This window comes from Hibiscus syriacus, unplaced genomic scaffold, assembly GCF_006381635.1.
Source record: "Hibiscus syriacus cultivar Baekdansim isolate YM2019G1 unplaced genomic scaffold, ASM638163v2 tig00116964_pilon, whole genome shotgun sequence".
In the NCBI taxonomy this organism is placed as follows: Eukaryota; Viridiplantae; Streptophyta; class Magnoliopsida; order Malvales; family Malvaceae; genus Hibiscus; species Hibiscus syriacus.
The window spans coordinates 1153429-1168837 of NW_024063489.1; positions in this window are offsets into that span (position 1 = coordinate 1153429).

Here is a 15409-nt window from a genome sequence, read left to right on the forward strand (position 1 = left end):
TTGGCGGAATTTATTATAACGACCCCAAGGCTCACGAGGAGTATATAGCCGCAAACAACATGCATAATTTTATGTTAAATATGATTAAGGGTCTCACAAATAGACAAACATTTATGTGTGTATTACATATTAATTAATTGCCTGGCACAATCCACTAGGATAATGTAAGTTAAAAATATCATTTTTTATATGTGAAAATCATTGAATCGTAATATGTATTATTGTCGTATCTAGGTATTTGAAAAAAAAAACAAAGTGTCGAGGGGAATTAATTTGGAAACCTTGCCAGGATATCCAATCCAAGTATATCTAGGGAAGCCATATAAAACTCCTTGAGAATCTGGGGGATTTTGATTAATTTTTGGGACACCCTTTTGCTCTGGTTCTCCGTGGAACTTGGAAATGAAGATGATTTTCTCAAGATAATATGTATGGTTGGTAAGATCATATGCCTATAGCGACACGAGGCTTACGTAAAGGTCCATGTGAGTGCTGGGTCGGTGGTGAGGATGATTTCACGGCTTCATCAATTTGAATTGTAGCCCTTTGACCTCACACGCGTTTGGTGATGGCATAGCCAAAATTTTCCAGTTTTAGATGTAAAAAAAGGGTATTTATTATAGTTCCCGGACTTGGAGCATATTCTACGAGAAGGAATGTTGAAATTTTGCAGCCTCTTCTTGCCTTTGTGTGAAAATGGCCGAGTACCCATCCAACTTCAACTTCTTTAATTATCATATATACTTTTGATATGGGCAGCTAAGCTTTGCCGAACTCTTTCAAACACAATACCCTTCATTTTGTGCTCTATATAATGAGCTAAATATAAAATAATTTCGTAAGGTGAATTTTAAAGATACCTTGTAGAATTTAATCATTAAATTAACATTTTATTTTATGATAATATTCTTTATTTGAAAAGTTAATATATTTTATTAATATTTTATTGTTATTGTGATTTTACCTCATTTGAAGAGTTCAGTCTCTGCTTCAATTATTAGACGGATTTGAAATCACCTAAAAAAGTCGGTGATTAATATTTTTTTGAAGTTGTTAGTGTGTTGATTGTGAGTGCATTACACATTCAAATAAATCATTTTATATAAATATTTTAAAAAATAGATTTTTAATAAATCTTGTATAAAAATATTTTTTTAAAAATATAAATAATAATTTGATTATATCATTATTTTTTTACCCATTCCTTGGACATTTACTTTGAAGCGTACAGTTGCATGAACTCGTGTAATCTCAATGTTGGTTTGAGTTTGAACTCTTGTTACATGCTTCTACAATATATATTAACAGTTCACAAAATTAAGCATAGACCATTAATTTATATTTTTAATTTGATTGCAGTTATTTTTTATTAGTGGATTACAATATAATATTTATTTAAAATATTTTTAGTCAATTAACAATGAGCGTATACATCATGCAAATGTACCTTTTCGAATCCAAATCTTTACAGAAACAATAATTTCTTTCATCAAAAAGTTAATATTCTTCTTTGTAATTATGAATGGGTATTACATTTAAAAAAAGTTATTTTAATTATTATTAGCCATTTTGGGAAGAAATATTAGCCATTCGTAATCATAAGACGGAAAACAAGCATTCCCAGGCGAATGCTTGTAAACCTCTTTCATGTTTGTACGCACCGTCGAGGTTCTTCAAAGAAAGACAGTTCCACAATTGACATTTATTTTCCATAAAAACAAGTTGGACGAAAATGCTAAAAACACACATTTTCCTATGTTTTTCCCTTTTGTTTTCTTGGTTGTTAAAAAGGATGAGGCACGTTGCTATTTAGTATTAAATGTTCATAATTTATTAATAAATAAATAAATTTAAAATAAAAAACACCTACCAGATGTAAACATACCCGTCGGATGTTCGGTAAAGCATGTGAAACCAATTTGGGTCTCACGTGACCATGCAAATAGAACGGAGAATGGGTCATTTGGTTTAATTTACTCTCTTTTTTCACCTAAAATCTAAAAAAAGTCAGATTCAAAGAAGAGAGGAGAGCAAATGTCAAAGTAAAAGATTGCACCTTTTCTTCCATCCGAATCGCGCCCAACAAAATTTGTTTAAAATATAGTTTTTTTTTATAAATCAGTTATATATTCAAAGAGCAAAAATGCTTCAAAAATACAAAGAGTTCCAAAACAGCACAAAATACTTACAAAAGAATCAATGTTCTTCTATACCCCATTGATTACATAAAGTAATATTAACAGGATCTATTTTATTGATATTTTTACCCCTTAGAATCAGGCTAACAGTTTCTTTAATGGCCTTGATAATTTCTTCTGCAGATCGAGCTCTTTGTTGGAACACCCTTTTGTTTCTCTATTCCCATATCATGTAAATGGTAGCGTTGAATGTTATCTTCAGGATCAAAGTGAGCAGTGACTTTCCTTTCCAAGTGGAACTTGCCCATACCGTGAATACATCCCAAGAACAGTCAGGAAAAATGATACCAGAGAACGAGAACACTGTATTCTAGATAAAAATAGCAGAAGAGCATTGAAGGAAAATATGCTCTCTAGTTTCCGGATGGGAATTGCAAAAAATACACTGGTTTTTCATTGATGAGTCCTATATGTTGAAGACGAACCTTCGTTGGGAGCTTGTCAAGGAAAGCCATCCAAGAAATCAGGTTGTATTTGGGAATGTGCAGTGGGAACCATAGGAGTTTCTGCCAGTGAACCTTTGTCTTCTTCTCTCGAAGAGAGTCCCAGATTTTACCAGCGTTGGTTGCAGCAGGTGTAAGGATTTGTTGAGCCTCAGGTCTGAGTTTAAGGAGTTTCTTGAGGCTCCAACTTACTATGGAATTTGTGTTGATAGACCAGAAGTTCTTACCCTTGAAGACGTAGTGGTGGAGCCAAGCAACCCAAAGGGATCCTTCCCCAGCTAGAATGTGTTTAATAAGAGAGATCATGCAAGCTTTGTTCCATAATTTCATATCCTTTATCCCAAGCCCTCCTTCGGATTTCAAGAAACATATGTTTTTCCAGCTCACTCTTGCTCCAGTAGCAGCAGTGTTCGACCCTTTACAGAAAAATCGATAGTAGAGTTGTTATATTCTCTTTAAGATCGAACTAGGCAGAAATATTTGTTTGCACCAGAAATTTGAAATACTGGACAACACAGTCTTAATTAGCTCTAATCTTCCAGCATAGCTAAGGTTCTTCGTGGACCAGTGGTGCAGTCTTGATTTAATGTTATCGATTAGGACCACCCAGTCCTTTTCAGAGATTTTCTTGGTGATAAGTGGAATACCTAGGTATCTCACAGGCAGATAGCCTAATTTAAATCCAGTGTTGCGTTTAATGCTCTCAAGAACACTAGAAGATATTATTCCAGTAGAAAAGAATTCACTTTTGGATGCATTTAGTTTAAGACCAGAGATGTCATAGAAGTAATCTAAGACAGCAGTGACTCTTGCAACTGATTCTTGATTCCCTTTGCAAAAGATAAGAAGATCATCTGCAAAAGATAAATGAGTCAGGCCTATCTTTTTACATTTTGGATGATACTCGAACACTCCCTTTAAAGCTGCCAAGTTAAGAAGTTGTGAGAGAGTTCATTGCAAGGACAAACAGTAAAGGAGAGAGGGGGTCTCCTTGTCTTAGGCCCTTGCCTTTAAAGTAACCAGTCAAGGTGCCATTAAAGGAGATAGAAAAGAAGTTGTTGAGAAGCAGATGGAAATCCAGTTTATGAAAGTCTGAGGGAGTCCAATTGCCTTCAGGATTGCAGTAATGAAATCCCAACTAAGGGAATCAAAAGCTTTGTGGAGGCCTACTTTCAAAGAACATCTAGGGGATAAGTTTTTTCTGCTATAGCCTCTAACAAGTTCTTGAGCAAGGAGAGTGTTTTCAACAATGCTCCTACCTTTGATAAAAGCGATTTGATTAAGAGAAATCAAATCAAGCATAAGATTGTTAAGTCTACTGACAATGATCTTAGAGATAGGTTTATACACCACAGAGCAACATGAAATTGGCCTAAAGTCCTTTACCTTACTTGGGTTAGGGATTTTAGGAACCAATGCTATGATAGTAGAGTTGAAAGCAGGAAGGATATGATTCTTTGAAGAAGAAAGAAATGGCAGTAACAATATCTTTCTCAATAATAGACCATGTGTGCTTGAAAAAGAAGGAGAATACCCATCTGGACCTGGAGATTTTTCGTTACCCTGACTGAAAAAACAGCTTTGATTTCCTCCTTTGTTACATCCTTCTCAAGTTCAGTCGCCTTATCAGCAAGCAAGGTGAACTGGATTAAATCCTGCAACAGATTAGGGTGGATGTCTTTGAGAGCAGGATCAGCAGTGCCAATCAAATTGGAAAAGAATTTTATCACCTCAGCAGACATTTGATCAAAAGATTCCAGCCTGTTACCATTCTCATCAATAAGGGCAGTATAGTGTCTTTTTTTTTTTAGGGCAATTGTAGAATAAATAGTCTGGTACATTTGTCACCCTCCTTCAACCATTGGACTTTTTATTTTGTCTGAAGAACAAAGCTTCAGCTTCCTCCAGATTTTTCAGCTCATTGAAGGTTCAACTCCTTGTCAATGTCATCCTCTCCCTTTAAAGTTTAAAGTTGTTGATGCTCTAACTCTGTTTTCTTTCTTTACCCTTGTTGGAAGATCACTGTAGAATGTGTGATTGAGGTTTTGAGGTTTGATTTAAGTCTTTTTAGTTTAGAAAAGATTTTTTGCATAGGATTACCATGAGCAGGCCTGGACCAAGACTGATGCACTACTTCCATGAAGCTTGGGTGTTGGGTCCAGTAATTAAAAATTTAAACGGTTTGGGTCGATCTACTTGAGCTTATTTAGTGAGCCAGACTTGAGCAAGGCAATGATCAGAGATTCTAGGGGATTGAAATTCTACATGAGAATCCTTGAATGAGGTCACCCATTTAGGGTTGACAAAAACTCTATCGTTTTTCTTGCGAGGAAGGAATTATGCTGCTTGTTACTCCAAGAGAATGTAGGGCCAAATAAAGGGTGGTCAAAAGGTCAAGGTCAGACAGGACTTCTTGGAAGTCCCTCATATCAGGTAGTAATGGGACCGGTTAAATCATTATCGGAGCTTTCACTAGAGGAGAATAATATTGAAATCTCCACCAATTAGCCATGGGAGAGGCCAATAGTAGTTTGAAGCTCTCTTAAATTTCCCCAAATGAGTCTTCTAGTAATACCATCGTTACTTCCATAAGCTGTTGTGATGAATATTTGGGTATTCTGAAATAATCCTCGGACAGTGATGCTCTGATCAGAAAAATTAATTAACGATAAATCCATGCCTTTTCTCCAAATGATCCATCATACCATTTACTGCGTGATCATAATTAGTTACTGCATTCCAGTCAGAAATTTCTTCCTTAGGATAATACCAGACTTTTCTTCTTTCACTCTTGTCTCTAATAAACAGAACACATCTATTTTGCTTTGGTTAGCTCTTTTAATTATTCTATCTTGCTTATGAGGACAGTTAAGTCCTCTAACATTCCAGAAGGCTAGGATCATGTGATAGAGTTTCTAATTTGTTACCACCATCACTAACTTCAGAACATTTTGGCTTTTCTTGTTTTTCTTCTTTTTCAACTTGAGTTCCTTAACTATGGCAGCAACTCCTTTCGCAGACGTTCGAGGTTTCTTTTAGAGTTCCAAAGATGAAGAAGGGATATCCTCAGAATCATTGAGGATCTGGAATCTGTTTGAAGAGGCTGAGATATCAGTTTTTAGTTTTTCTTTGGGGGGTCTGCCAAGTCATTTTTTTGGAATGATAGATGAAGTTTCACATGTGGTCTTGGATGGTTCCACTTTAGAGTCTATTGCTTTGGAAAACCTCAATCTGCTTTATGATTCCTCGTTAATAGAGACTTGAGCATCAATATCAGCTGAGGCTGTGAGATCTTGTTTGTCAGCAGTTTCTTCATTCTTTCCTTTAATTTGTTCATCAACAGTTGGAGTAACTTCGTTGGATTCTCTGATGAGAGTGCTGGTTTCGCTTGAAGCATTTCAATATCCCCAACTGTAAGGTCAGAGTCAACACTTGAGGATTTCTTTTTTTTTTCTTACAATATTGAGTTTTAGCAGTACCATGAATTTTTTACTGCGTACATCCCTTGTCGCTATGACCAAAAATTTTACAAAAATTGCACCGAGCAGGCATCCATGGAACTTCAACCATTATAGAAACCTTTACTCCTTCCTTTAGTTCTACTTAAACTTGTTCGGGGATGATGTCATTTGCTCCTATTTTAATACAGAGTTTGGCATATTCTAGACGTGTTTTTGAAGCAGTAATTGTATCCATAGAAATAGGAATACCGACAACACTACCTATGTAACTGAGCCCTAATCTAGTGTAAAGTTCAAGGGGAACATTGTATAGGTGAACCCAGATGGGTAAGCTTGAAAGATCAAAACTCAGTTTTTGAAGGTTAGGTTCCCATTTTCTTAAGATTAGTGGCTTATTCAGCACGTGTCAGGGTCCATTTTCCAGGACCCAGTCGCGAGCGCTAGCAATTGAGAACGAGAAAACATAAAGATTGCTACCAGCAATACTCACCTGAACCCTCGCGCCCGCCGTCTCTTTCCTCCACAGACTGTCCACGATTCTTTGCATTGAGGAGAAGCTCAGGGCAGGACCAAGGAATTGACCCACAAGAGAGAGATTCCACTCCATGATTCCAGAATCAAGCACCTCAATTGGGGGATGAACTGTTGGAACACCGTCGCAAACCCTAGGTGGATGAAAATCAAGCTTTTGGCCTTTAGTACATCCGAATAACTTTCGTCAATCCATGGGTCGCGCGAAAATTGAGAGAGAACTACACAGAGGAACGAGAGAAGACTGGGCGAAGAGAGATCAATGAAAAAGATGCTGGGACACGACGAAGAACCCTGTTCCGTTAGCCCAACTAACGTGCGCCTAGAGGAACTCTAATCGTGCGCCCAGATTAAATATTATTATACAAAATTCTTAAAATATAGTTTTCATAATAGTTAAAAGGAGGAAAAGAAAGGCCGAGTCTAACAATTCTATTTAAAGGACCCACTTCAAGCAAGATCCTTTCCTTGTGTGTATATATAGAGAGAGCAATAGCTAGCATCGCCATACCAATATTTCAACGACTACAGATTACTCAATTCAAAGCAATTGACAGATCATTTGTTGTGAGAAAGAAGATCAGCAACAGCTAGCTCAACATCTTTGACTCATCAATGAAGCGTATTCTCTTTGTTCTGGGTCTATTGGCGTTGCTGGTTTCAATACAGCTACACGGTGTCCATGGGCGAGCCCTTCGATCAACGAAGACGGACGGAGATGTGGTTGTTCCAGGAAGGGAAGGAAAAGGGGGAGCTGATGACGAGGCGGTGCTGGTGCGTGTTCTTTCCTTTGCCGACTCAGCAAACAATTCCAGCAGCCGTAAGTTTAAGCCCATAGCTTTTAGATTAACCTCGGGTCCAAGCAGAAAAGGTCCTGGACATTAATGAATCTTAAGCATATTCTTGGCGACTCTATTTTTTTCCCAACTTATACGAGGACCCAGGTGGAAGGTATTGTTGCACAGATTTGTAAACTACATACAGCATTTGTTTCATCATTCGTTCAGAAAGATGTTTTGATTATACTTGTAATTTGACAGTTTAGGTAGTGATACACTTTTGATCAGAATTAGGATTGTCTGTGTACTTTTTGATAGTGAAAAGATTGAAGCATAGTTTTTGATGGTGTACTTCCTGCAAAATCGTCGAAGTTCTATAGTGCAATATCTTTAATATGTGATAAAGAAAAGACGTTATTAATTTTATTTTATTTTTTAATAAAACGGATAAAAATTATTTAAAATATTATTATTTTTATCTAAAACATTAATGTTTTTAATATTTTCGATAAAATATCCAATAATAATAAAATCGATAGTATTTTACTGATTATGTTAACAAAATCGATAAAACGTTCAATAATAACAAAACTAGTTGAAATAATAATATTTTCGATATTTTTTTATTGATTTTATTAAAAAAATAATAAAATTAATAATACATATTTTTAGTCGTATATTAAATTTGACTCACGTAAGATTTTCTTGCAAAATCTACCTCCAAGAAAGTAAGAAGATGTCATGATGTGATGTGATCTAGACCCATCTGAAAGCAAGAAAATTCGGGATCTAATAATTCATCTAAATCAATTACCAAACCCCAAAAAAAGAAGAGCTTTGACATTGCCAACGTGTTACTCCGTCGACTATTGTCCGCCTGCCTCCTTTGATATTGAAAATGTTTACCTTTTATCTTTAATGCATATAGATGTAGCTGACGTCTCATTTTTCTGATGTATGTTTCTATACAGGCTGGAAATGGATTTCAATTCCAAAATTGACGATAATAAATTGACGATATCATCTACCCATATATTTTTGTATTATGTTGAAATTCATTCTATTATTTTAAAAAAATGAAAACTTTTCAAATTGGTCAAAATAATATCCACTTGAAGCTTTGGGCTTTGGTTATGTTTAATATTGTATCTCCATTTGTGTCAAATACAGACACCTAACTCTGGCAACACCACCTTCTTCTGTACTCTTGTGTATGAGGGATGTGCACCAATAATAAAGGCAAATGCGACATTCCTAGTCAAACATTCGATTCTAAAAGTCATTAGGAAAGGTGGTGGAAGTTTTCCAAATTTCAATTTCTAAAACTCTGCAATTTATAACGCCAGGAAGATAATATCACTGCCCGTGCCGACTACCGACTACTACAGCAGATGACAACACGAGGAGGTTAAACTCTAAAACATCTTCTTTTGACATTATAAACCAACGCAGATTGAAAACAAAGTAGATATACCACTTCACTTCCATTCTTTGTCAAAGCTACTAGCATTACTTGATTTAGTATGGGTAATACTAGCGTAATTTAAGTCCTGGGAGGCTAAAAGCTCTTATTATTGCACATTGAATCGTTTCTTTCATATTCTGAGCTAAACTTTTGAGAATATTTTGCTGTTAAAAGAATGTTGTTGAAGAGTTTTGCCACTTTGCAAGGATTGCAGACTCATTACACCATTTGACGAGAGAATTTTTAAGATTTTATAATTTCATTGGATGCACATTCATGGAAAAACACAAGGTGAACATGCATAGCCACGTAAGTATGACAGCATTTGGCTGTGCTGAAAACGATCCCTTAAATATATGGTTTGAAAGCCTACGCTGGACCATACACAATGATCTATAGAAGGTTTACACAATTTGCGCAAAACACATGCCCAAATTATATTCCTTCTTGCTTACATAACTTTTACATATGCGAGAATAAAAGAATGTAACATAGTTTATGAGAACAGAGGCTCACAACCGTCAAGCAAATCACCAGATAATAGGGAAGCATGATAAACACAAGATTTAAAGATTTATTATTGTTGAAAATCAATGCATGGTTTGAAAAAAAAAAATATTTTGTCAACAATTGTAGGCACCGAAAATTAGGTGTAGAAATTGTTGATTTTTTATATGGGCAAATTATAAACTCTAGTCACTAAAATTTAGGGTATTTACAAATTAGTCTTTAAGCTTCAACTATAAATACCCTAGCTCATTTAGCTTCAACTATAAATACCCTAGCTCATTTAGCTTCAAAACCATCCCAAAACATTCTAGCTTTCTTCCAATACTAGAGAGAATTTAGAGAGTTTCTTGAGAGTTGTTTTCTCCTTTTTATCAAGAGAGAATTATCATTGTTTTCTCCTTGGTAGATCGAGAGAAGTTGTAATTCATATTTTCTCATAGTGAAATTCTTCTACCGTTGCCCGTGGTTTTTACCCTATATTATTTAGGGGTTTTCCACATAAATTTTGTGTCTCTTTTATCTTCATTTTTATTTTCTCAAATTATCAGTTGCGATTTTGCTCTATCCGATAGCCTTCTTCAGCAACAATTGGTATCAGAGCCAGATTTGAGTGTGTAATATCTGCTTATTGTCTTTGTGGTTGCCACCAAAAGGTGGATCCTCCAACATAAGAAAGTAAGAAGGTATTACTCATTTTGAAGGTTCCAAAACTATTCACGATAGTGAAATAGTGGGAGCTATTCGTAAAAGAAGTTATGGCAACGAAATTTGATATTGAAAAATTCAATTGGAGAAATTTATCATTGTGGAAATTGAAGATGAATGCCATCCTTAGGAAAGACGGTTGTCTAGCAACTATCAGTGAAAGGCCGGTGGATTTCACAGATGACAATAAATGGATCGAAATGGATGGGAATGTTATGACAAACTTTCTTCTAGCATTAGCAGATGAAGTATTGTCAAACATCGAGGATAAAAAGATAGCTAAGGAGATATGGGATCATCTCACAAAACTGTACGAGGCCACATCGCTGCACAATAAAATTTCCTTAAGAGAAAATTGTACACTCTCCGTATGCCAGAATCTACTTCAGTGACAGAGCACTTAAATACACTGAACACTTTATTTTCTCAGCTTACATCCTTAAGCTGTAAAATAGGAGAACAAGAATGTGCTGAACTTCTACTTCAAAGTCTACCGGATTCGTATGATCAACACATCATCAACTTGACAAATAGTAATGTCACCAGTCTAGTCTTCGATGACGTTGCAGCTGCTGTTCTACAAGAAGAAAATCGGCGCAAGAACAAGGAAGACAAACAAGTAAATCTGCAATAAGCAGAAGCATTGACAACGATGACAACGATGAGAGGGAGATCAACAGAATGTGGCCATAGCAGCAGTCACAAATATGGTAGATCGAAGTCGAGGAGCAAGAAGAATTTAAAGTGTTACAATTGTGGAAAGAAGGGTCACTTGAAGAAGGATTGTTGGAGTCTAAATAAAAACTCCAATCCACAAGGCAATACCGCAAACACTTCAGATGATGGAGATGCTCTATGCTGTGAAGCGTCAACCACCACGGAAGGAATAAAACGATTTGCGGATATATGGCTCATTGATTTGGGAGCAACATATCACATGACCTCAAGAAGAGAATGGTTTCATCATTATGAACCTGTCTTAGGAGGATCTGTGTATAGTTGCAATGATCATGCCTTAAAGATCGTTGGCGTGGGAACCATCAAATTGAATATGTATGATGGAACAATTAAAGTTGTTCGAGATGTGCGGCACGTGAAAGGCCTAAAGAAAAATTATTATCCTACGGATTGTTGGATAATAATGCAAGCAAGATTGAAACACGGAAAAGAATCATGAAGGTGTTCCATGGAGCACTTGTGGTGTTGAAAAGAGAAAAGATAGCAGCAAACTTGTACATGCTGAATGGAGAGACTTTGCTAGAAGCAGAAGCCTATGTTGCCTCATGTAGTTCAGATTCTGCAATGCTATGGCATCAGAAACTTGGACACATGTCAGAACAAGGAATGAAAGTCCTTGTGGAGCAAAAGCTACTTCCAGGCTTAACGAATGTATCACTTACTTTGTGTGAGCATTGCATAACAAGTAAGCAACACCGGTTGAAATTCAACACATCAAATTATAGAGGATAAAGTGTTCTAGAATTAGTTCACTCTGACGTATGGCAAGCAACAATTACATCCCTAGGCGGAGCAAAATACTTTGTCTCATTTATTGATGACTACTCTAGGAGATGTTGGGTGTACCCTATTAATAAGAAGTCAGATGTGTTTTCAACTTTCAAAAGCGCGGGTGGAACTTGATTCTGGAAATAAGATCAAGTGTCTCAGAACAGATAATGGAGGAGAATACACAAGCGAAGAATTTGATGACTTTTGCAGGAAAGAAGTCATCAAAAGATAGTTCACAGTGGCAAACACTCCTCAACAAAATGGAGGCAGCGGATGAACAGAACCTTGTTAGAAAGAACAAGAGCAATGTTGAGGGATGCAGGCCTAGAAAAAATTCTGGGCAGAAGCAGTCAATACCGCCTATTTTGGTGAATCGAGCTCCATCAACTAATAGAGCTGAAGACACCAATGGAGATGTGGACTGGTAAACCAGCTGATTATTCAAACCTCCATGTATTGGAAGTATTGTGTACGTGATGTACAACTCCCAAGAAATTTCAAAGTTAGATCCAAAATCCAGGAAATGCAAATTCTTGGGGTATGCTGATGGAGTAAAGGGGTATCGCTTGTGGGATCCTACTGCCCGCAAAGTGATCATCAGCAGAGATGTTATCTTTATAGAAGATAAACTACAAAGAAAAGAAGACGATGATAGCGCTGAAAAGTCAGAGACTACTCAGATACATGTGGAAAAAGAGTTTGAACAAAGAGATTCTTCTGAAGCAGAACCAGCACATGATGAACAAGAACCAGAGAGTTCTGAAGCTCCAACAACTCATCAATCAGATCGTGTGAGAAGACGTCCCAATTGGCACTCAGATTATGTTATAGAAGGAAATGTTGCATATTCCTTTTAACAGAGGAGGTGAGCCATCAACATACCAGGAGGCAATAAACAGCTCAGATGCTTCACTGTGGATGATGGCTATGCAAGAAGAAATCGAAGCCCTTCATAAAAATAATACATGGGACCTTGTGCCACTACCACAAGGAATGAAGCCAATTGGTAACAAATGGGTCTTCAAAATCAAGCGAAATGGTGACGATCTGAGAATCGTGCAAGACTGGTGGTCAAAGGATATGCTCAAAAAGAAGGTATTGATTTCAATGAAATATTTTCTCCTGTGTTTCGACTAACAACAGTTCGAGTAGTTTTGGCAATGTGTGCTACATTGAACTTACATCTAGAGCAGCTAGATGTTAAAACAGCTTTTCTTCATGGAAATCTTGAAGAATAGATTTACATGCTCCAGACTGAAGGTTTTGAAGAAAAAGAAAAGAAGAACGTTTGCAGGTTGAACAAATCTATGTACGGTCTAAAGCAGGCACCGAGGTATTGGTATAAGAGATTTGATTCCTTCATTATGTGTCTTGGATACAACAGACTTAACGCAGACCCTTGTGCTTATTTCAAGAGGTCTGGTGATAACGATTTTGTTATATTGTTGTATGTAGATGACATGTTGGTTGCAGGACCCAAAAAATCATATTAAAGAATTGAAGGCACAATGGCTAGGGAATTTGAAATGAAGGACTCGGGATCAGCAAACAAGATTCTAGGGATGCAAATTCACTGAGACAGAAGTAATAGGAAGATTTGGCTTTCACAAAAGAATTACTTGAAGAAGATCTTGTCAAGATTCAACATGCAAGATGTAAGCCAATTTCTACCCCTCTTCTATTAACTTCAAATTATCCTCCATGAGTCCTAGCAGTGAAGAAGAGAGGATGGAGATGTCTCGAGTACCGTATGCATCAGCAGTGGGAAGTTTAATGTTCGCTATGATATGCACAAGACCAGACATTGCACAAGTAGTGGGAGTGGTTAGTCGGTACATGGCGAATCCAGGCAAATAGCATTGGAATATTGTGAAGAGGATCTTGAGATATATCAAAGGGACCTCAAATGTTGCATTTACGGAGGATCAAACTTATTAATCAATGGGTATGTAGATTCGACTATGCAGGGGATTTGGATAAAAGCAAATCTACTACAGGATATGTGTTCAAAGTTGCTGGTGGAGCTGTAAGCTAGGTTTCAAAATTGCAGTCAGTTGTGGCTACGTCCACAACAGAGGCAGAATATGTAGCAGCTACACAAGCCAGTAAAGAATTAATTTGGTTGAAGATGCTATTGGAGGAGCTTGGGCGCAATCAAGAGTATGTCTCTCTGTTTTGCGACAGTCAAAGCACCTTGCATCTAGCAAGGAATCCAGCATTTCATTCAAGGACAAAGCACATACGAGTTCAGTATCATTTCATTCGTGAAAAGGTGGAAGAAGGGACGGTAGATATGCAGAAGATCCATACCAAAGACAACAACAGATTCATGACGAAGGCGATCATACTGATAAATTTACTTGGTGTCGATCCTCTTGTGGCCTTTCAGAGACGTAAGCAACATGATGGTACATGGTAGAAAGAATGGTGTGAAGATATGATTGTTCCAATCAAATCTTCAAGTGTGAGATTGTTGAAAATCAATGCACCGAAAGTGCATGGTTTGAAAAAAAAAATATTTTGTCAACAATTGTAGGCACCGAAAATTAGGTGTAGAAATTGTTGATTTTTTATATGGGCAAATTACAAACTCTAGTCACTAAAATTTAGGGTATTTACAAATTAGTCCTTAAGCTTCAACTATAAATACCCTAGCTCATTTAGCTTCAAAACCATCTCAAAGCATTCTAGCTTTCTTCCAATACTAGAGAGAATTTAGAGAGTTTCTTGAGAGTTGTTTTCTCCTTTTTATCAATAGAGAATTATCATTGTTTTCTCCTTGGTAGATCGAGAGAAGTTGTAATTCCTATTTTCTCATAGTAAATTCTTCTACCGTTGCCCGTGTTTTACCCTATATTATTTAGGGGTTTTCCACGTAAATTTTGTGTCTCTTTTATCTTTATTTTTATTTTCTCAAATTATCAGTTGCGATTTTGCTCTATCCGATAGCCTTCTTCCGCAACAATTATTTCATTTACCATCAAAAACAAAGTCAGATGATATCCACCTCCAATACAGAAATCAAAAGAGACTATGGGATCCTATCGCGCTAACAACATAAAAACAATAAAACACACATACACAATCTTCCCTTAATCAAGATGTTAGATGAAGGTATGAGATAAAGAATGTTACCAGAAACTCAAACCTGTTGCGATGCAATGCTTAAGGTAAAACAAGAGTTGGGCAATAATAGTTGAATCGAAGGCTTGAAGCTACTGAGGAAATCAAATAACACATTACCAGAAGAAAAAGAATATGATGTAGCTCATCATAAGCAAAGATATTCACCATACAGAAAGAAAATGTTCATGCAAGTCTGGGAAAAGAATCATAATCTTGACTGAATCATCTTCTTCAAATATTTCAAATGTGATGATATCTTGTTTAATTGTTTACACAGAAAAGAACAGGCCGTTTCAAACATGTGTCAACTGAATGTTTTTTACCAAGTGATAGGTTCATAAGAATGCATTTCCAATGAATATCTACTGTTAACTTTCCCTATGGCACTAATACTTTCCCTTGCATGTTAGACTTTAATTCACAACAGAAATCCCATAGATCTTTCATATCTTGATGGCTCTAACCGACCCCAAGAATCCTTTTAAGTACAAATTTACTTTCCAATAAGGAAATAGAACAGAAATGAACTGAAGAAATTACATAAATAAAATGTAGACACCTCTCCCGCTTAGAACTCATACATGAGTTTCAACTCGATTGCTCTTGATTCCATAATGTTCTGCTTTTAAGATTTTCAAGTTCAGAACAACGATGTCTTATCCTATGAAAGTAATAAACGAAT